The sequence below is a fragment of the Crocodylus porosus genome, unplaced genomic scaffold, assembly GCF_001723895.1.
Source record: "Crocodylus porosus isolate Cpor-Errol unplaced genomic scaffold, CroPor_comp1, whole genome shotgun sequence".
In the NCBI taxonomy this organism is placed as follows: Eukaryota; Metazoa; Chordata; order Crocodylia; family Crocodylidae; genus Crocodylus; species Crocodylus porosus.
Window position 1 is genome coordinate 1,778,795 of NW_017728918.1, and position 7,207 is coordinate 1,786,001.

At 50.7% G+C, this 7,207-nt stretch overlaps 1 protein-coding gene across 1 annotated transcript in view; it reads left to right on the plus strand.

Moving 5' to 3' along the window:
• The window catches only part of ADGRF5 (adhesion G protein-coupled receptor F5), a 153,609-nt gene that overhangs the window by 106,627 nt on the left and 39,775 nt on the right, over positions 1-7,207 (plus strand). The window lies entirely within an intron of this gene.

Below are 7,207 nucleotides of genomic sequence, written 5' to 3' on the forward strand. Positions count from 1 at the left end.
ACTAGTCAGAGGGGACCAGCAGACACTGGGGGAGTCCCTGTACCCCCAAGCACTACCAGGAGTAATGAGGAATAATGGCCATAAGTTGACAGAGGGTAGATTTAGGCTAGATATCAGGAGGCGCTACTGCACAGTCAGGGCAGCTAGGGTCTGGAACCAACTTCCAAGGGAAGTGGTGCTTGCTCCTACCCTGGGGGTCTTCAAAAACAGGCTAGATAATCACCTGGCCAGGGTCGTTTGACCCCAGAGCTTTTTCCTGTGCCCCTGACAGGGGCGCTTTTTCCTATGCCCATGGCAGGGGGTCAGGCTTGATGATCTGCTCAGGTCCCTTCCGACCTGACCAACTATGAAACTATAAAACTAAAATGCTGGCTTCCCAGTTGGACCCAGTGGTCCTCATTGCTGCTGCAGCCCAGCCCCTGTGGGGGGGAGTTAGGTGCCAGCTGGCAGGGTGGCAGGAAGGGCAACAGACAAGATGGTGGCAGTCCCTCGTGCCTCCTCCCTCAATAGGACCTCTCCACCAATCAGCATTGAGGGGTGGAGCTTCCGGAAATATCTGTTGAATTGGCTATTTATGCCACACTCAAGCTGTGAAAATTGTTTAGTTACTCCACGATTTAAGTAGACCCCTATTCCTGGTTCCCATTTCATGGGTGGGGGAAACTGAAGACTCATTTACTTTACTTCCGTACCATGTCAGGGATCACCAGAGTGAGCCACATTGCAGCTGCTTTATGCCTGCCACCTCTGCAAAGTGTAGGGCTTGGCATATGCCAATCCACTCTTTTGAGAAAGAGGCATCTAAGAAGGTCTTGTTGGCAGGTATCAGCACCACGTTAAGACAGCTACGTTACTTTTGTTGTGGGAATGAATGCATGCAGAACAGGGCCAGTATGCCTCATCCAGGTGCTCTTTGGCATGGTACCTACACAGCAAAGCCCTGGACTGAGGTATTTGAGGTCTTCCCCAAACAACAGGTGTATGCACAAGTCTGTCACTGTCAGTCTATGGCTATATGGTTTACTTTAACTTGCATGATCATAGACTGGGAGTGACATGCACAAATGTTTGCTGGTACTGGGAGCCATGCAGGGAACTCAGGGTGGTGGGGAGGGGCAGGCAGGATCAGGCTAGAGGGTCCGGGGGTGGGTTGGTGGGTCCGGTGGGGAAGGGGTTGACAGGATTGGAAGGGATGGTGGTTTCAGGGAGGGTTGGTGGGTCCGTGGGAGGGGTTGTTTGTCTGGGGGTGGGAGAGTCCAAGGGTTAAAGAAGCCCAGTCAGGGGCATAGGAAGAGCACAACCCCAGGGTTGGGGTGAGAGTTTGGGTTTTCCCAACCCTGGAACTACAGTCCAAACATGAGCAAATGTTCACTGGATGAGGTTAACCTGTTCCCCATCTAAGTTAGTTCACCTACTCAGGGGAATTTATTGGGGCTGCCATTTTTGGCCCAATTTGAATGCCCCAAATGTCTGTATAGAAGGGAATTTAGATTGACTTAACCCTAGTTAGGTCAATCTAAATGTAACATCTGCGTGTACCCAGTGAGAAAACTAAGAATAGAGCAGCCTCTCTCTTGAGTCTCTGTTCCACGTCATATCCATTGGGCTGAATCGGAACAACTTAAGAGACTGTTGCACCATAGTAGGCCTTTACAATGTTAAGACATAGACAGAGGAATAAAATACTTTAGAGGCTGCAGGAATAACCCACTGCAGTCAGCAATATAGCCCTAATTCAATTCATTCAGCGTAAACGAAGCTATTCTTTGTTTTAACTGGCTTCTTACCAGGTTAGCCTCTAGGAGGTTTAACATACTTGCGCTTAATTCCTTGTTCTATGTACTAAGGCTGGGTAGCCTTGGAGACTATATGGATACTCTTGGAGACTTTGTTGCTCTCCTCATGTCTTGGCAGCAGTGCCCAGGGAACATAAATACAAAACTACCAGTCCCGTGCACATACTTTTTTGTCCTGCAGTGCACCAGAGATCTGCCACTTCAGAGCAGACTTGATTCATCGAGTCTGCTCTGCACGTGAGCTGATGCAAACTACGCTGTGCCGCTTGCAGTTGTATAAGCAGTGTAAAATGGCAGCATCATGCTTTCGAACTAAAGCACCTTCAATGCACCTTCTACCTGCAGTCTCTGCCAACCTCCAGCCAGGGAGCAGAGGAGAGGGGCCAGCTCAGCTGTGGAGCAGAGAGCCCTACCCAGCCCAGAGAGCATGCTGGGATTTAGTTTAAACCAGGATGGGGTCTGGGACAGACATTGCATAAATTGGTTTGACCCAAATCAGTTAAGTCTGATTGACTTTTATTAGTAGATGTTTTGGATGGGGAATCCAGGAAAAAGATGACAAAGTTGAGATGGAAATACAAAGCGCCTGAGCGAGGGACTAACAATCGAGGGGTGGGGGAGAGGAGGGGAACGCGACTAGGTTACATACCTTACAATGTTAGCCAACTAAGCCCGGGGGTGGGGGCGTGTGGAAGGGGGAGGGGGGAGGTCGCGACGCTGAGAGGGAAAGAAGATAGATACACACATACCCGTTACAGTGGTCCGCGATGTTGAAGGAAGTGGCTCGGAGTGAGCGTCTCAGTCCATAAAGTCCGATCGCGGGGGTCCTTTTTGTGTGGGGCGGGGTCGTCCGTGGCGGCGAAGTCCTCTCGACGCGAAGCGAAGCGGTGTGGGGGGCGGTTCAGGCGGTGGTGTCCTCCGGGTCCGGTCCGGCGGCGGCTGGTCTGGAGGGGTCGATGTACTGGCGGTGGCCCGTGATGTGCTCCACGTAGATGTCGCAGGACCAGCGGATGGTGTCGGACACCATGAGGCAGCGCATCAGCTTGGCGTAGCAGCGGGAAACGCGGCAGACGCGGAGGACACTCTCGTTGCTGGGGTCCCAGGCTCCGAGCGTCCCCACGATGAGCGCGTCCACCGTCACGTCGTAGCCGCGGCTCCTCAGGGTGTCGGCCGGCGGGGCGTACTTCTCCCGCTTGCGAGCCCGGCCCTCGGTGAAGGCTTGGCGCCGGTTCTCGAAGGGGATGGTGACGTCCACCATCACGATCTTCTTGGCCTCGTGGTCCGTGACGACGATGTCGGGGCGCAGCTGGCTCTCGCAGCCCGGGACGGTGCGGTTCACGGAGATCTCCCCCGCCCCGGCCGGGATGGCCCGCACCAGGCGGTCCCGGACAGAGTTGTGGCGCAGCTGCCAGGCTCTGCATTCAACCAGGTTTATCTCAAACTGGTTTCAGCTATCTTCAAACCAGTTTATGTGCATGGAACATCTGTTCTGTTACAGGTCTAAACCAGCTTCTGATCACACTGGTTTATATGTAATGTCTGTCCCTAGCCCTAGGGTAAAATATGACAGTTACTAATGCAGTAGATCAGAAGAGGAACCGAAGGCTACTTCACCTGTCTGAAACTAGGGGGATGGAAGCGGATTTAGGTCAATCAATATCTTATAACAGTTGTAGAAAAATTTAGCCAGGCTAAAGGCAAGTATCATTTTTGAAGGAAAAAAAAAATCCCTCGTGAATTGTGATATTCAGGGACCAGCTCTAATCAGACTCAGACGGTTCCATGATTTAAAGAGGTGTCTTAAGAGCTGCCAAGTTATTCAGCACCTCTGTAAATAAATGTCTTAGCTAGCTTCAACAAACTGGCAGCACCATAAGTTTCCTGTCTCTACTTGTTTTTAGCCCTTCGTGCTAACAAAGATGACAATGTATTTTGGGGCAGAGTGTAAAAACACATTCTGCATGTGCTGGCCTGCACTCTGGGTGAACTTGGTTGTGCTGTCTCTTCTGCTGCTGCTGCCTTGGTTAACGCAGGCTAGGAAAGCCGGTGAAATTGGTGGCTGATCTGCTGCCTGACCTGAAGGCAAAAGATTGCAAGTGACTGGGATGGTCCTTTACAGGAGGGGAAAACCCCTGATAAAATTGTGCCGTAGGGCTCTAGGAGTGGGTGGACCTGACACTGAGATTTTAAACAAGCCAAGTAACTCCATCTCCTCAACCCTGTGCCCTTTTCCAATCCCATCCTATCTGGGCTGACTTCTCTATTTCAGTCTGAAGCTTCCAGCAGCCCCAGCTCCCCCTTTCTGCATCCATATCCTTGGCAGGAGTCATATGGGGCAGGGCACTCACAGGCAGCATCGTCCCACTACTGCTATAACTTCCCCTCTCTGCTGTGAAAAGACTCTGTCGTGCCCCCGCATTGTTGCAGAAGGGGGCTCTAGTGGCAGGAAACTTGGCCTAGCAGTTAGTGCCTGAGCTGGGGGCAACCATAAATTCATAAAATCAAAAGGGACCTCAGGCTCATCTAGGCCAATTGTCTACGGAGATGCAGGATCCCTATTCCTTCTGTTCACTTCTCTACTCTGCCATAGACTTCCTGTGAACCTTGCGTTTGGCACAGCTGAGCTCCTCAAAACACCCATTCAGCTGGTGCTCAGGTTTCCACTGGTGAGCATATGCCAAGCTACTTCTGCTTTGATGCACCCAAGTTGCTGAGCGACCTACCTAAAGACCAAGCCCTGGCAGGAATCTCAGCCAAGAGGCTCCTCCACCTGCCTTGGTGGTGGGCCCCAGCCTGGTCAGCTCTCTGAATCTAACCCCTGACACAAGACAACTAGTTAAGGACTATTCTCTCCTCACATACTCAATTGCCTAACAACTAAAGCACTTGTCTGGGGGCAGAAGAGCCAGGTTTGAACCTCTGTTCTGCCTGATTTTTAGCAAGCAGTGGGAGGCAGGTCTTGCATCTTGCAGCTAGGTGCTCTAATGAACAGGTTCTTGGCATTACTGGCATGAGTCTCTTAATTTCTTCTGAAGCTACCTACCTTGTAAAATCAATTACAGTCAAATTCAGTTAATTCGTCCTAGGGTCAACTTCATAGATTTCATAGACTTTAGGGCTGGAAGGGACCTCGGAAGATCATCGAGTCCAGCCCCCCGCCTGAAGGGCAGGAAGTCAGCTGGGGTCATAGGATCCCAGCTAGATATGCATCCAATTTGGTCTTGAAGGTGTTCAGTGTAGGTGCTTGAACCACCTCCGCTGGCAGACTGTTCTTAGAGTTGATACACTGAATCCCTGCCGGTCTCCCACTGATTTGTTCATAAAACACTAATTCATCATGTGTTCAAGCACAATTAGTCATTGCCAAATGCGCACACCTAGTAAAACACAGTGGAATTTGCCCCTGATAATTAGCCAGTATAAGTGATCTATGCCCTGTAAAGGACCTGTCAAACCAGTTGATATTTGCAGAGCACCAAACACGCTTTAGTTTGTCGTGGTTCAATGAGACATAGACAATCAACCATTCCATTTTATAGATCTATCTTCTATTTTAGTGATGAACTCATGTAAGAGTGCACAGCAAAAATCTTTGGCTAAAGCACTCTAAATTTTTGGAGTAATTCCTTACCATATAATTTCTCATCCATATAATCATACAGTCCTACATTAGCAAGGAACTGTGTGCACAGCTTGTGTTCAGATATATGTATCTATATCAATATAAGTATCTGTTAGGGCGGTGCAAAATTTCACTGGCTGTTTCGTTTTGACGCTGTTTTGACTCATTTCGAGCTGGTGAAATCGAAATGAAACAAAGGGCTTCAAACCAGCCTCTAAACAAAATGAGTCTAGTCGCAACATTTTAAAACTTTCAAAGTGTTTCAAGTTCGAAGCAGCCAGGTGGTGGGAGATGGGGGGGACCAGGTCTGTGCTCCCAGTGGCTCCAGGCTCAGCCAGGCGGGGAGCATAGCCCTGGCTCTCCCCACCTATGGGAAGCCAGTCGGAGTGCAGGGGAAAGGAACTGAGCCCCAGCTCAGTTCCCCTCCCCAGCACTGCAGTTGGGCTGGAGAAGGGAACTGAGCTTGATGATTGGGTCAGTACTTTAGCATTAGGCCTGTGTGAGTAGACAACTATTTGGTCCGGCTTCAGATCCGGCTGCTTCAGATGCCAGTGATCCGATCTGGAGCTCCGGACCGGGTTCCCGCTTCGATCCAGCTGAAGCAGCTCTGAAGCTTCGGAGCTGCCTCAGAGATCCAGCCATAGGGTATAATGGGGAATTAATTAAATATCTATAACATTGTTGTTTTTTGTCTGATTTAAATTAAACTTGCAAGAGTGGTAGCCTCTACTGAGAGCATGGATTTTAACAAGTTTCAAGAGGATCAGTGCTGGGGTTTTGGGGTAGCTGCCCCCCAAATTCTTGAAAGCAAAACTCATGTCCTGTGTATGTATTACGCTACAGTGAGGTGAAAACTGCAGGAGTGGTAGCCCCTGTTGAGGCCACAAAGTCTGCCAAGTTTCAAGGAGATAGGTGCAGGGGTTTGGGGGAAACTGTACCTCAAGCTGCGGACAAGCAAAGCTCGTAACATAACCCTGCATGTGCTAAGGCGCAGCAGGATGACAGCTGCAGGGATGGTAGCCCCTGCTGCGGCCACGAAGCCTGCCAGCTGTTGAGGAGATCAGTGCAGGGGGGTTCTGGGGCCCTGCACCCCTAGCTGCTGACAGGCAAAACTCATGACATGGGTGCTTGTGCAACTGACTCTCTCTGTCTTGGGGCAGTTGATTGTCTGTATTCATTCTTTCCTCTCCTTAGTGTGTTTTGTAGGTGTTAATTGTTGCTAATTAACTAGGTACATTAGCTAGCTACTGTGTATCCAGCTGGTCCCTGAGTGAATGGTAATTGATTGGTAACTGGTAACACAGTAGCTTAGCGGCCAGGCCTGCAGTAGTTCTCCCCAAGGCAGAGACAGTCAGTTGCACAAGCACCCATGTCACGAGTTTTGCCTGGCAGCAGCCAGAGGTGCAGGGCCCCAGAACCCCCCTGCACCAACCTCTTCGACAGCTGGCAGGCTTCATGGCCGCAGCAGGGGTTACCACCCCTGCAGCTTTCACCCTCCCGCGCCTTAACACACACAGTGTCACCCATGCCATGAGTTTTGCTTGTCCGCAGCTTGAGGTGCAGTTTCCTCCAAACCCCTGCACTTATCTCCTTGAAACTTGGCAGGCTGCGTGGCCTGAGCAGGGGCCACCACCCCTTCAATTTTCAGCCCGCTGCACCTTAACGCACACAGGGTCATTTATGTCATGAGTTCTGCCTGTCAGCAGCTTGAGGTGCAGTTCCCCCCCAACCCCTGCACCGATCTTCTTGAAACTTGGCAGGCTTTGTAGCCTCACCAGGGGCTACCACC